Raw genomic sequence first — 16,114 nt, 5'->3', positions numbered from 1 at the left:
CTAATGTTTATTTTTGTTGTTGTTTTGCATTATCCCCTTTCACCTTGCTCACAGAGCCCCCCACCCCCTCCCCTCTGACAGTCGCCATTCTGTTATCTGTATCTGTGAGTCTGTTTCTATTTTGTTAATTTATCTTGTTCATTAGATTTCACATATAGTTTATTTTGTTCATTTGATTCCACAGATAAATGAAATCATGTGAAAAGTGAAATAAGCCAGTCAGGTAGTGCTAGTACAACTACCTAAAGTGCAATTTAGGAATTTTTTGAGCATATTTTTGACTAATATCATTTGGAAGGCAATATTGGTAGACAACTCACAATGATCATGGCAGATTATGTTAACAAAAGATCACCATTTGTGTGTGTGAAATTGTTACTTATTAGGACTATAAAACAATAATAATTTATACTTAAAAATCAATTATCTTATACAATTTTAATAAATAAGCAGAATTTTATTTCAAGCTACAACTAAAATCAAGGGTATTTTGTACTTGATTTTGTTCAAGTTGTCCCTTTGGTTGTCACAATTTTCTGGTCATGTCATTTACGGCAATGGTATTACCCTACAAAATATTTGAATCGTAAGAAGACCACACCTGTCTGCATTGGCAGCTGCAGAATTAGGTGTTTGCAATTCTCTACGTCATGTTTTTTTTTTTTATTGCAGTATGACTTATACATCTCTTTCACTTTACTGACATGGTGTTATATCAATGTGGATATTTTGGAAATGATTTGGACAGGTTGGTTATGTTATCTGTGACTCACTTCAGGATAGGAAAGGGATGTTACAAAAGTGAGTAAAAGATCTTATAGGGTTGAAAAGTGCTACCCATGAGAGATAACAAATCCTTACCTCTATTTAATTCCATAGGCATCACAGACTGAAGGCAGAATAAGAAGGGATCACCTGTTGCCAAAACCCCTTCTTGTTTACAGTCCTTTCAATTCTTTTCCAGTGGTGACACGGTTTCTATTCTTCTCACTACTCTAATTTTCTATCTTTTAAATTTAGAAAGTTTTCAATTTAGATAGAAATATATAGGCACATAGATCAGAAACTTGCTTTACAGCTGAGGAACTAGTGCAGGGCAATGTGCCTAAATGGAGTTAAGTATAATATACACTCCTGCCCCAGGATCTACAATCATGTTTAATGATAGTAGCTCTTTATGAGTTTGTATCTTTTTATGCTTTATGCTATGTGCCCAAAACAGCCATGATTAGCATGATTAGTCAAAGGCATAATAATTGTTATTATGGTTATTATGGCTATTAGCTTTAAAGACAGATTCACATTCACAAGTACATCATAAACTCCACCAGTCTCCACCAGTCACACATAAAGCAAGTTGGGAAACATGCGATCAAGTTAAACACACATGCCTGTGTTCTGATCAAAGAACTGCAGTATCAAATACCAACAAGTGGAAATCGTGTGTTTGTACATAAAAGATAAAATAGCCTTCCATATATTATCATTTCATTTGGATTTGATTTCTGAAACTTCAGGTTATCTTTCATGTTGTTATAGTTATTATATATTAAACCAAATTAAATGCATCTGTTATTTATATCCTGTTGCTGAATTAAATAACATATTTTTGCTAAAGTTTCAGTGTTCTCCTTAGTTTTTATTTTTAAAAGTGAAAATCACGACATTCATAATTGAATAGTGGCAGCAGAAAGTAGGGAGGAGATTTATGTGGTCTCAGGCAGAGGGAAACTATAAATAGAAAAATTTGGCTCAGTTCCATAATAGATTTCCAATTTCTTACCTGATTAGTTGTGATATAATTCTAAATGGAAGTGGTGAGTGCTTAATCTTCTAAAATAGACCAGGAAATGCTGATGAAATTCTTTATTCTTATTACCAATATCAATGCAAATGAGGGGGGAGTGTTTTCCTTTTTTCTCTCATGTGAAGTACATAGAGCTAGTAAAGGAATTTTAAATTATTATATGAAGTTATATAAAAGATATGGATTATATCAGGAATAAAATTCTTTTGAAATTATTTATTTTTTATTCTACTCATTTGGAATAACCCTAAAGACTTGGAGTCTTTAAGATATATGTGATACTTGTCTTTCTGTGGCTGGCTTTCACCTTACCTGGTACACCGCTTCCTCACATAGGTATAAGACGAAGCCACATTGGAAAGTAAGTCATGTGTCACTTAATGATGGGATACATTTTGAGAAATGCATCATTAGGTAATTTTGAAGTTGTGCAGGTATCATAGAGTGCACTTATACAAATCAAGATGTCTAGACTATATGGTATAGCCTATGGCTCCTAGGCTACAAACCTATATAGCATATTATTGTATTAAATACCATAGAAAATTAAATACTATAGAAAATTATAACTCGATGTTACTTGTGCATCTAATCATATTGAAACATAAAAATAATGCAGTAAAATACAGTATAAAAGATTTAAAATCTGTATAGGGCACCTACCATGAATGGCAGGTGTATAGGGCATTACCATGAATGGAGCTTACAGGACTAGAAGCTGTTCTGGGTGAGTGAGAGAGTGATAAGTGAATGTGAAGGTCTAGGACATTACTGTACACTATTGTACATAAACACTGTATACGTAGGTTATACTACCTTTATTTTTTAATAATAAATTAATCCTAGTTTATTGTACCTTTTTTACTTTATCAACTATTTTTTTTAATTTATCAACTGTTTTTAAAATTTATCTTTATTGTTGAAAGTAGTACAGATGTCCCCATTTTTTTCTCATCGACCCCCTCTGCTCCTGATCCATCCCTCCCAGGCCTTCACCACACTATTGTCTGTGTCATTGTGCTATGCATGTATGCATCTAGGTTCCCTAGTTAATCTCTACCCTCTACCCTCCATCCCCACCCTGCCTTTTAATTGTGTTTTAATTTTTTACTCTTGTTTTAAGCTGTGTTACAAAAACACATTCTACAGTTGTACCAAAATATTTTTTTATATCCTTATTCTATGTTTTCTTCCTATTTAATTTTTTAAAAACATTTTGTTAAAATAGGCATAGGTAGGGTCAGAATTATCAATGTCACTATCTTTTGCCTCCAAATCATATCCCTTTTGAAGTTCTTCATGGGCAATAACATGCACCACTGCCGCCTCCTGTGGTAACAATGCCTTCTTCTGGAATATCTCCTAAAGAGCGCCTGGTTCTCTTGCGGTATCATGCTTATCATAAATATATCTATAGTGTTTTGCCTGTTTTTTTTTCTTTTTATTTATTATAGATTCGCTGGTAAGCAGATAATGTACCATGAACATTCCTTTCTTTAATGAAAACTTTTTGGGGTTGTGGTCCATATTTTCAAACTTTTTAAAGAGCTGTTGAGGTCTGCAAAAGCTTCCACTAAAGCCTTCACTACTGGTTTTCTTGGGGACTTTTCTTGTTTTACTTTCCCACAGTTTTCTCCCACCTCTTTTTCAGCTATGGGTCATGTTCAAGTTTCAACGATTTCTCAGTCAATTCTTCATGCATTGACTCTAGGAGTTCCTCAAAGACTTTCTCATTCACAGCCAGGATAAAGTTGTTTACCATTTCAACCACAGCTTTGTTGATTTTTGCAACCTCCTCATCCTTGACCAATCTTTTAAAGTCAGATAAACCTTTTGAATTTCTTTGTCCAGATGCCATTCTTATAATCTTACTATATGCAATCTGTCATTGACCGAAACATAATTATATGGCACATGACTAAAGTAACAAGGACTCCTAGCTCTCCCAGCCAGGGAAGTATCAGTGGAAGGCTACTGGGGAATTAATCCTCCTTTCCCCACCCAGCAATGATGAGGAGTCACCCTTCTGCTGTCAGAGGCAGAGTGGGAAACTTGGGCCTCTATCCCCAGTGGGCATTAACTAGATACCCCTTCCTTTTCCTTCCACCAACAGAAAAATACACATTCTTTTAAAGTACTCACATAGCAAAAGAAGCCATACCCTGAGACGTATAATGCACTTAGATAAATTTTAAAATTTGAAACCATTACAGAATATGTTCTCTGTCCACATGAACTCACACTAGAAATCAGTAAAATAAAGATAATATAGAAATCTCCAAATCTATCTTCTATGATAGATTCACAGAAATTTGGCCAGCTGATTTTTTGAAAAAGGCACAAAAGCATTTTAGTAAAAAAAAGATACCCCTTTCAGCAAATGGCCCTAGAACAATTGAATATCCAAAGGCAAAAATAAGTAAATATACAGGGTGGGGTAAAAGTGTGTTTATAGTGGTGAATATGCCAAAAAAGTGTTTATTCTTATATTATTATTATTAATTATTGTATTGGTTTCCATACGAACAACTGTAAACCTACTTTTATCAAACTCTGTATAAAACTTCAATTAAATTTCACATTTTAAACAAAAATTTTCTAAAAATGCATGGCTAATTTAAATGCAAAAAAGTTTGAATTATCAAACTTTTAGAAAATCTTAAGGATTTAGGCAAAGAGTTCTTGGACAGGATAACAAAAGCATGATGAATAAATGAGAATTGACAAATTGAATTTTATAAAAATTAAAAATTTTGCTCTATTAAAACCCTTTTAAGGATGTCAAAACAAGCTACACTATTGTAGGAAACATTTGCAGACCTCATATCCAGCAAAGAACTAGTATTTAGAATGTATCAAAACCTCTCAAACCTCAATAGTAAAAGAAAAATTATCCGTTTAGCAAATGAGTGAAACACATAACAACAACAAGAAACAGTTGGGCAGTTTATTTAAAAATGAAACCTGCAGCCCTAACCGGTTTGGCTCAGTGGATTGAACATTGGCCTACAGACTGAAGAGTCCCAGGTTCGATTCCGGTCGGGGGCATGTGCCTTGGTTAAGGGCACATCCCCAGTGGGGGGTGTGCAGGAGGCAGCTGATCGATATTTCTCTCATCGATGTTTCTAACTCTCTATTCCCTCTCCCTTCCTCTCTGTAAAAAATCAATAAAATATATTAAAAAAAGAAACTTGCAAATAGTATATGACCCAGCAACTGACCTCCTGGACATTTCCCAAGAATATGTTTATAGTAGCTTTATCTGTAAAACTCCAAACCACTTAGATGCTCTTCAAATGATAGATGGGTTACTACTGTTCAGTAATAAAAAGGAAAGAACCATTGATACATGCCACAAGATGAATGGGTATATTCAGAATTATGCTGAGTAAAAAAAGCCAGTTCCCAAAGGTTACATACTATATGATTCTACTGATATAACATTTTTGAAAGGATAAAATTATAAAAGTAGGGAAGAGATTAATAGTTTCCAGTGTTAAGAGAGAGTAGGATCTGCAGAGAAGTGGACAAACAAAGCTATAAAAGAACCTCAGGAGGGATCTTTGTGATGATGGGAATGCTCAATATCTTGACTGCATCAAATCAATGTCATATACTGGTTTTTATATTTTACTGTACTTTACAAGATGTTATTATTGGAGGAAACTGAGTCAAAAGTACACCAAATCTTCTATATTATTTCCACAACTGCATATGAATATATAATTATATTTAAAAATTTAATTAAAGTGTAACATTTAATTGTTTGTTATCAGTAAAGTATTTATTACTCAATAATAGTTTAAGTAGAGGATACAGTTGCTCGTATGCACAAGAAAAAAGCCAGTTACTCTTGGGTTAACTTTATTTAATTATTTTAAATAAAAGATTTCCTCTCTCCAAAATTTTAGCATAGTCTCAAAATCTGATTATTATAACTATTACTTTGAGCACACTTTTAAATGTTGGCTTTTTTTCATTTTGGTGATTGTTAAATTTTTTATTTCAATCAGTGTGGTGTTTGTAATCCCATATTTTCACGATCTCAGCTGAGCGAAGCTGCCAGGTGTAGGAGTAATCAATTATAACAAACCAAAATGAAAGTAACCCTCAAGTTTTTAATCACTTAGCCCCATACTATAAGCAGGAGGCTAAACTGATAAAAAGTGCTGGCATGTCCACTCTCCAATTTTCCCCAGGGAACAGTGCTGGGCCAGAGTCAGGTGGGTTGCACAGACGCAAGCATCTTTTCATTGCCAAGGGTCAATGAGGAGGGAGAGGCGGGTAAGCATGCTAGAGAACTACTGGACACTGAATATCTTCAATATTCTCTGATTGCATCTAAAATGAGGTCTCAGCACAGGCCTGCTGAGGACCCCAAATACCTATTTACAACTCCCTTAAGAGACTGCAGTGCAAAGCCATGCACCAAGTCTGTTGTGGGAAGGGCGGTGTTACCCCTCAAGCATGCCAAGTATAGCCTTTCTAATTGCCTCTGTGTAAGCCTGAAAAATTACACATGGCACTTTAACCCTCACTTATTAGCCCATATAGCCTATTCTTCTTCTTTTTACATGATATTGAATCATTCCTGTTTTCATTAATTTGGTTAAAATAGTTACTGTGAGACCATTGAAAAACATGAATATAGGCTACTCCAAGTCACTCATCTATCTATCTATCTATCTATCTATCTATCTATCTATCTATATGCAAATTAGGCTGGAACTCCATAACGGGTCATGACCAGACAGGAGGAGGTTGTGTGCGCAGGTGAGGCCGGGAGCGGAGCCGGGGGGCCCTGCCCAAGCTGCAGCGGAGGCTTGAGCGGAGACAGGGGGGCCTGCCAGCGCTGGCTGTGGCAGCTTGAGCAGGGCTGGAGCGGAGACAGAAAGGGGAGCCTGCCAGCCACCGCATGCCAGCAGTCCCGCCTCTGCACATGAGCTGCAGAGGAAGCACCTTTTCTGAATGCTCATTGGCTAAGCTCCTGGTACACCTCTCACAGGGTTCTTGGTAACGTGGGTAATAAGAATTCAAGAAGGTGATCTAGGGTTTTTCCACCTCACTCCTGGAGGAAAAAATGAAGGTCTGCTGCTGGAGGGGCTAAGAAATGTCCTATCCTGCCCTAGCCGGTTTGGCTCAGTGGATAGAGCCTCGGTCTGCAGACAGCAGGGTCCGGGTTCAATTATGATCAAAGGCATGTACCTAGGTTGCAGGCTCCTCCCTGGCCAGGGCCCAGGTCAGGGCTCATGCAGGAGTCAACCAATTGAAGTGTGCTTCTCACATTGACGTTTCTCTCTGTCTTTCCCTCTCTCTTCCACGCTCTCTAAAAATCAATGGAAAAATATCTTCAGGTGAGGATAAAAAAGAAAGAAAGAAATGTCATATCCTATGAAAGAGACATCTTGAAAATGCCTAAAAAAAGTTGTCATTTTTTCATGGTGAAGGGACTGGAGTCCATGTTGATGAAAACGCCTTGGTGGCTGTGGCGACCGACAGTGGTAGCAGCAGCGGGGTGATGGGGCTGGCGCCTTCCCCTGATCAGCTCGGTTGTCTCCCGCAGAGGGAGGCCAGACTGCAACTTAGGCCTGCAGGGAGCAGGCCTAAGCTGTCAGTAGGACATCCCATGAGGGCTCCCAGACTGTGAGGGGGCAGGCTGGGCTGAGGGACCCTCCCCCTCCAGTGCACAAATTTCGTGCACTGGGCCTCCAGTCTATACTAATAAGAGTAATATGCTAATTACCCGGTCGACCGGACATCTTCTGGACTTCCCTACTTCCTTCTGGACAAAGCCATGGTGGTGGGGGCCCAACACAGTAGAAGTTAGGGGTGATCAGGCAAAGCAGAGGACCATTTAGGGGGCAACCAGGCCAGCAGGGGACCAGTTAGAGGGTGATCAGGCCAGCAAGAAGAGGGGTTAAGGGTGATCAGGCAGGCAGGCAGACAAGCGGTTAGGAGCCCAGTGGTCCTGGATTGCGAGTTGGACATCCCCTGAGGGGTCCCAGATTAGAGAGGGTGAAGGCTGGGCTGAGGGACCACGCCCCCCATGCACGAATTTCATACACCAGGCCTCTAGTAAAGAAAAAAAAAGAGCTGAAGTCAATGTGGCTTAGTGGATAGAGCATCAGCCTGTGGACGGAAGAATCACAGGTTTGATTCCGGTCAAGGTCATATACCTGGGATGCGGGCTTGAGCCCCAGGAGGGGGCATGCAGGAGGCAGCTGATCAATGATTCTTTCTCATCATTGATGTTTCTATTTCTCTCTCTCCTTCTCCCTTTCTTTCTGAAATAAATAAAAAATATATTTAAAAAAAGAAATAAAAGAAAAGAGACAAATCTTGCACATTTGCTTCCCACTTTCTCTGGGCCTGGAGGAGTTGTAAAGCAGAGTGAATGCTAAAGAGAAAGGAAACTAACTTCAAATAGAAAATTTTACTCAAATCATTTAAGTTTAGAAGAATCAAGAAAACATTGTAAATCATCTAAATGATAGAATTTTATTTATTTCAAAATTATAAAGCAACATACAAATATGTTATAAATTATTTCTTTTTGAACATTTGACAGTTGTAGATGTAGAGGAAAAAAAACAACAACCTCTCACTCAAACTGGTTTCCAAATTATAGATAGGATGTTAATAATCATCACTAGCAAAAATCCTCATACTAGCTGTGGTGACAAATATGCATAATGTGACTCAGGCGACCAGTTTATTTTCCCCTAAGGGAAGTTAGAAAGTTATATTCCCTAATATTCCCTAAGGGAATATAAACTCAACAGAAATGCATCTTCTTACAGCTGACAATCCTTTACATAATCCCGATATTTTGATTAGTGTTTTGAATACTTTATAAAAAGCAGGAAATGTCACACATATGGTGTCTCAATATGGGATTCATATTGCATCAGATAATGTGAAGCACATGTCAATAAGAGGATTTCATTTTCTGTTACTTAGTTTCTGGGTCATGGCAGACAATGCTTTAACAGGATCAGCTCAGTGTTTCATGCAGAGCTCTTGAGAACAATGTCTAGATTTTGCTTTTAATTCTTCAAGAGGTACCAGCCAATAAGTATAGTACCATACATAAAATACTAGAATGTAGATTTGACAGAAAAAGATACATAAATTATCTATTTTTCTCTTGTCTTCTCCTAAAATTATCTATTAATTTTATTTTGAATATAAATTTTAGTTGTATGTCCATAAATAGCCTTGTAATCAAGGAAATTATTGAAGTTCTATTAGCTAATCTAATAAAAGAGAAACATGCAAATTAACCGTACCCCCACTACACCCACAAGCCACGCCCACAAACCACGCCCATAAGCCATGCCCACAAGTCAATCAGGAGACAATATGCAAATTAACCCAACTAAGATGGTGGTGGCCACGGAGCTGGAGCAAGCAGGAGGCTTGGGTTGCCCCCGGCAATGGAGGAAGCCAAGCTTCCCGTCTGCCCTGGCTGGCCCTGAGCTCCACTCAAGGCTACAAAGTTTCAATTATAAAAGATAAATAAATCCCAGATACCTGTTTCCAGCCTGCAGCCATGGCCAGCCTGGAAATGTCCCTCAGCCCCTCACTCAGGCTGGCCAGGCACCCCAGTAGGGTCCCCCACCCTGAAGGGGCTGTGGCCAGCCTGCAAACAGCCCTCACCCCCTCACCCAGGCTGTCCAGGCACTCCAGCAGGAACCCCCACCCTGAAGGGGCTGTGGCCAGCCTGAAAACAGCCCTCAGCACCTCACCCAAGCTGGCTACACCCCAATGGGGTGAAGGTCCCCACTTTGGGGCTTGGCCAGCCTGCAAACAGCCATTAGCCCCTCTCCCAGGCTGGCCAGGCACCCCAGTGGGGACCCCTACCCTGATACAGGACACCCTTCAGGGCAAACTAGCCGGCCCCCACACATGAACCAGGTCTATCCTATATAATAAAATGGTAATATGTAAATTGATCCTAAAAACAGAATGGGAATGACTGGTCACTATGACATACACTGACCACCAGGGGGCAGACGCTCAATGCAGGAGCTGCCCCCTGGTGGTCAGTGTGCTCCCACAGGGGGAGCTCTGCTCAGCCACAAGCCAGGCTGACGGCTGCCAGTACAGCAGTGGTGGTGGGAGCCTCTCCTGCCTCCTCAGCAGCGCTAAGGATGTCTGACTGCAGCTTAGGCCTGCTCCCCGCTGGCAAGTGGACATCCCCCGAGGGCTGCCGGGCTGCCAGAGGGATGTCTAACTCCCAGCTTAGGCCCATTCCCCTGGGGAGTGGACCTAAGCCAGCAGGTAGACATCCCCTGAGGGGTCCCAGACTGTGAGAGGGCACAGGCCGGGCTGAGGGACCCCCCCCGCCGAGTGCACAAATTTTTGTGCACTGAGCCTCTAGTTTCTATTATAAAACATCAATGGTTTTGAGAATTTTAATGAAACTATAAAACTAAGAATTTAAAAATACTATCATAAATGTCAAGCAAACATGATTTATTCAGATCTCTGAAGTAATTAGAAAGACAGCCAAATTTAAAAGCACACACACAACCACATGTAATATTTAGTGGCTGTTTCACATTAAAACATTTATTCTCTTCCTTAAAAATATTCTTGATATCTCATCCTCTGTTTAGAATTTCTGATCAGAAACACTAGAATTATGATGCCCCAAACACAATGTCATTGAGTATATTATGAATAAGTGAAACCAAACCGGTTTGGCAAGCCTGGTTATTAACAGATATAATTATGGAACTATAAATACTAGTTGAAGACAAAAATAATAAATATTTGGAGCAATGCACATAGTATATAGAGAAAGGGAAATAAACTATTATATTTCTCTTTTATTAAAGTATTATTGGTATAAACATTATATTAGGCATTATGTTCTCTTAAGCACCTCTGAAGGTATTAATTCTTAATGCAAAACAGTTCAACCCTCCCAAAAATTAACTTTAACTTATTATAGATAAAATATAAAGTAAAATAATATAAAATAACAAAGTTTGATGTAGTAATATAGCATAGTCAATATCTAAAATTGGAAAATATGTAGAATAGAAATAGTCATCCCTTTACAGAGTGACAGAAACTGATTATCCTGCAATGTGTTTATATATGTGTATTATAATTCTATTTATATGTTAACTATTATAAAAATATATATTTTTATTTCACCAGAATGTTTATTCATGTGTTTCTCTGTGTGTATTTAACCTTTGAGTCAATCAATGTGAGTGTTTTATTCCCTTTGTGAATATTTTTAAATTTGCAAATTATAATTTTGACAATGTACCTATACATTTCACACTCATATTTTCATAATATAATAGCAAAGAATAATGTCAACATCCTTATTGTCTTTGTCCAGCATATCTGAATGCTATATATAATTTAATTCTACTTTTTACTAAAAATTGAATACTTTATTTTAAAACTAGAATTCATTATGTTGGTTTATGTTATTAAAGCCAGATTTTCATACCTTTTAAATTATATTATTTTTTAAAACTATTATGTTAAAAATCAGAAACCAAAACAAACCTAATAATGAATTCAATATTTTATTTAAATCATAGATATCATACAGTTGTTACAAAAGGTAATTTTTATATATTGCTCTTGTAAATAAAATATCTTCCAAAGTCACTATAATAAATATTCATTTTCCCTTTTTGACCATGTAAAGAGTGCAGTCAGCATATAAGATTTTAATATACTTATAAGATTAAAATAAATCTTGAACCATAGAAAAATGCCTGATATTTTTAATATAGATAAATGATACATTTTGTATAAAAATTTAATAAATACATTATTTAGGAAACTCAAAGAGCTATGTTTATAATGAGATTTGCTACAAACAAGTGCTCATTATTAAATAGTATTTCTTATAGTTTATATAAGGTATTAATATTCAGCAAAATGCATTATATTTAAATTGTACAAGTTGAAAAGTTTTGATATATGTGATGAACTCATCACCACAGTCAAGATTGTGAACTTATCTAGCACCCCCAGAAGGATTTTCATGACCTTTGTAATGACTTCCATCTTCCCTGTTCTTCCTGCCAAGCAAAAATTGATCTGCTCTTTATCACTATAGATTATTTTGCATTTTTCGATATTTCTATAAATGAAATCAAATAAACTGTACTTTTTGGTCTAGCTTTTATACTTAGCAAACTTATTTTGAGATTCATTCATGTTGTAGCATGGTTCAGTAGCTAATTACTTTATATTATACTAGAGGCCCAGTGCATGAAATCGTGCACGGGTGGGATCCCTCTGGTTGGCCTGCAGGGATCGGGCTGAAATTCACAGTCCAATGCCGCCTGCAGCTCCTACCTGCCTCTCCCACTCATCCCGGCCCCACTGTGCCTGCCACAGGCTCACACCCAATCAGTCCCGATCAGGAGAGGCTCACATTGCTGCAGCAGTACTCATCAGCCAGGCACCCTCCCAAGGGGAGTGGCCTGTGGGATTGGGCTGAAACCAGCTCTCCAACATCCCCTGAGGGGTCCCGAATTGCGAGAGGGTGCAGGACAGGCTGAGGGACCCCACCAGTGCACGATCAGGCTGGGGAGGGACCACAGAAGGCTCCAGAGCGTGTCTGGCCCATCTCACTCAGTCCCAGTCGGCCGGACCCCAGCAGCAAGCTAACCTACCGGTTGGAGCATCTGTCCCCTGGTGGTCAGTGCATGTCATAGTGACTGGTTGACCGGTTGACTGTCTGCCCCCTGGTGGTCATTGCACATCATAGTGAATGGTTGAGCATCCTTAGCATGTCATTAGCATATTACACTTTGATTGGTTGTTCTGCTATTCAGTCTATTTGCATATTACCCTTTTATTATATAGGATTAATATACCAAAATATTTACTTTATATTATATTAATATAACAAAAATATTTTTTGTTCACCTGTTGATGGACATTGGAGTTGTTTCCAATTCTGACTATTAAAATGAAGTTGCTATACATTTATGTACAAGTCTCTGTGTGGATACACCTTATATATAAGTTTAATTTTTAGAAAAATGTCAAAACTTTCCTAATTTGTTTCAGTGAACTTTCCCATTGAGTGCATGAAGGTTCCAATTACAACACATCCTTGATATTCTAAGCATTTTTAATCTTTATTTTTAGTCATTGTAATAGATGTCTCAGGATATATCATTGTTCCTTAATTCTTAGTTTCCCTTGTGACTAATGATATTGACCATCTTTTCATGAGATTTTATGCCCCCCATATATATTCTTTGGTAAAAGATCTGTTCAAATATTTAGCTATCATGCAAGTGTTCTGTTTGTTAGCTTATTAACAATTTAGGATGAGAGAAATAGATTAAAAGTTTTAATCGGGTATATGCTTTGCAAATATTTTAACCCACTTAATTGTTTGCTTTTAATTTTATTAATAGTGTGTTATGATGAGCAGAACTTTTAATTTTTATAAAGTTCGCTTTTTATGGAATGTTCTTTATTGTTATATGTAAGAGATTTATGTAACATAATAGATTCAACCTAAGGTCACAAAGATTTTCACTTATGTTTTCTTCTAGAAGTTTTACAGTTTTAGGTTTTATTGTTTGGTCTATCATCCATTTTAGTTTTTATTTATGGTAACAATCATTTTTTCTTCTTTATAAAAGGAAATGTAATTTTTTTCAATATTTTTTGAAAATTCTATTTCTCTCCACTAAATTACCTTTGTGCATTTGTCAAAAATTGTCTTGCACTGGCAAAAATTAAATAAGCTCTGTTTTGTATTTAACAGTATTGAAAGAATGCAAATTTTGTGGTTATGACATTATACTACAATTGCTTAAGATGTCACCACTGTGGGGAGCTAGGTGATGAGTTTAAGATACTCTCTATACTATTTCTGCAATTTCATATGAGTCAAATTGTTTCAAAATAAAAAAGTTAAAAATTAATTTGTCCATAGATATTTAGATATACACATGAGTGCTCTATTCTGTTCCATTGATGATTTTTATTCTTTTTAAAAAATCTTTCCTATTGAAAGTATTGCATAAGTCCTCCTTTTTCCCCCATTAACCTCTTCCAGCCCACTTCTGTCCTCCCCCCAACCCAGGCCCTCACCACCCCATTGTCTGTGTCTACAGGTTATCCATATATGCATACAAGTTCATTAGTTGATCTCTTCCCACCCACTCCTGCCTTCTTCTGGGGTTCAACAGTCTGTTTATGCTTCTATGACTCTGGGCCTTTTTTTTTCTATCCACCCATCTGCTGATGGGCACTTAGGCTGTTTCCAAATTTTAGCTATTATAAATTGCACTGCTATGAACATAGGGTTGCATATATTCTTTCTTATGAGTGTTTCGGGTTTCCTAAGAATGATTCTTAGAAGTGAGATCAATGGGTCAAATGGGAGTTCCTGTTTTAATTTTTTGAGGAAACTCCATACTGGTTTCCAAAATGGCTACCCCAATCTGCGTTCTCACCATCAGTGTACTAGGGTTCCCTTTTCTCTACAACCTCACCAGCACTTGTAGTTGGTTCATTTATTTATGATAGCCATTCTGACAGGTGTGAAGTGATGCCTCTTTGTCTTAATTTGCAACTCTCGGATGATTAGTGACTTTGAGCATTTTTTCATATGTCTCTGGGCCTTCTGTATGTCCACCTTGGAGAAGTATCTATTTAGGTCCTTTGCCCATTTTTTAATAGGATTGTTTTTCTTCCTTTTGTTAAGTTGTATTCATTCCCTATATATTTTGGAGATTAACCTCTTATAGGATGTATCATTGGCAAATATGTTCTCCCATGTAGTGGGCTCTCTTTTTATTTTGTTGATGGTTTCTTTTGCTGTGCTGAAGCTTTTTATTTTAATTTAGTCCCATTCATTTATTTTCTTCTTAGTTTGCATTGTCCTAGGAGATGTATTGGTGAACTAATTGCTATGAGAGATGTCATTGTATTGCCTTTCTACCCATATCAAATATGAGTTGACTCTATGGTTTTGTTTCTGGATTCTCTATTTTGTTCCATTGATCTATTTGTCTATTTTCTCTTCAATATCACACTTTCTTGATTACTATAGCTCTACACTAAGTTTTTTGTTCTGTTTCTCTGGATAATACTAACTAATATACCAGATATTATGCATGTCCTTTGTGTGTGTGTGCGTGTGTGCGCGTGTGTGTGTGTGTGCGTGTGTGTGTGTGTGTGCGTGTGTGTGTGCGTTATTGAGCATTGCTCTCAAAAGTAATTAACTTGATTAAGTGTAAGTATTTGGTTTCTTGCTTTTAGAAATTTTTTGGTAGGACCAGAAAGGAGCTTAATCTAGGGTTAATTTTTCTCTCTACTGAGGCTAAACCATTTTGAGTAGTTTTCCCAATATCCCCTGAGTTATGAAGCCCTCCTTTGTGGCTAAATCATTTTGAGTAGTTTTCCCAATTGAATAGTTCATTCCTTTTTCTTAGTCTCTTTGGGCTGCCATAACAAAGTAGCATAGATTGGATAGCTTATAAAAACAGGAATTTGTTTCTCCCAATTCTGGAGGCTGGAGGTCTGAAATAAGGAAGCAGCATGGTTAGTCCTGGTGAGAGCTCTCTTCTAGTTTGAAGATTGCTTCTTGCATTTTTTAAACAGCAGAAAGAAAGCATGCCAGCTCTCTGACTTCTTCTTATAAGGGCACTAATGCCATTGGTTCTGGTTCACAGTCATACTAATCTCCTTATCAAGTGCTCACCTGGCCATACCTTTAATGTTCTCTCTGAACATGCTATCTCATTTCTTTGCAATATGGATAGTCTGGAAATTTTCCAAACTTTTAAGTTCTAGTTTCCATTTGCTTAATAATTCCATTTTCAAGTCATTTCTCTTTTCTTGTATTTTACTATAAACAGACAGGAGGACCAAGGTGATCTTTCAGTAATTTTCTCCTTCCCTAAATGTCTAATTTCATTGCTTACAAGTTATACCTTTCACATAATACTAAAACAGAAATATAATTCAGCCAATTTATTTGACACTTTATAATAAGGATCACCTTTTCTTCATTGTCCAATAACAGTTCCTTTTTTCTGCCTGATACCTCATCAGAATGGCCTTTAATGCAACATTTCTTGTTGTTTTTTTTAGAACATTTAATTTTTAATTAAATTTTTATTGTTGAAAGTATTACATATGTCCCCCTTTTTTCCCCATTTACCCCTTTTTGCCCTTTCCCCAATCCCCCACCCCAGGCCTTCACCACCCTATTGTCTGTGTCCACAGGTTATGCATATATGCATACAGGTTCTTTGGTTTATCTCTTCCCACCACCCAACCACCCACCCCTCT

The sequence above is a fragment of the Myotis lucifugus genome, unplaced genomic scaffold (assembly GCF_000147115.1).
Source record: "Myotis lucifugus unplaced genomic scaffold, Myoluc2.0 scaffold_142, whole genome shotgun sequence".
Taxonomy (NCBI): domain Eukaryota; kingdom Metazoa; phylum Chordata; class Mammalia; order Chiroptera; family Vespertilionidae; genus Myotis; species Myotis lucifugus.
This window is presented reverse-complemented; position numbering follows the sequence as displayed.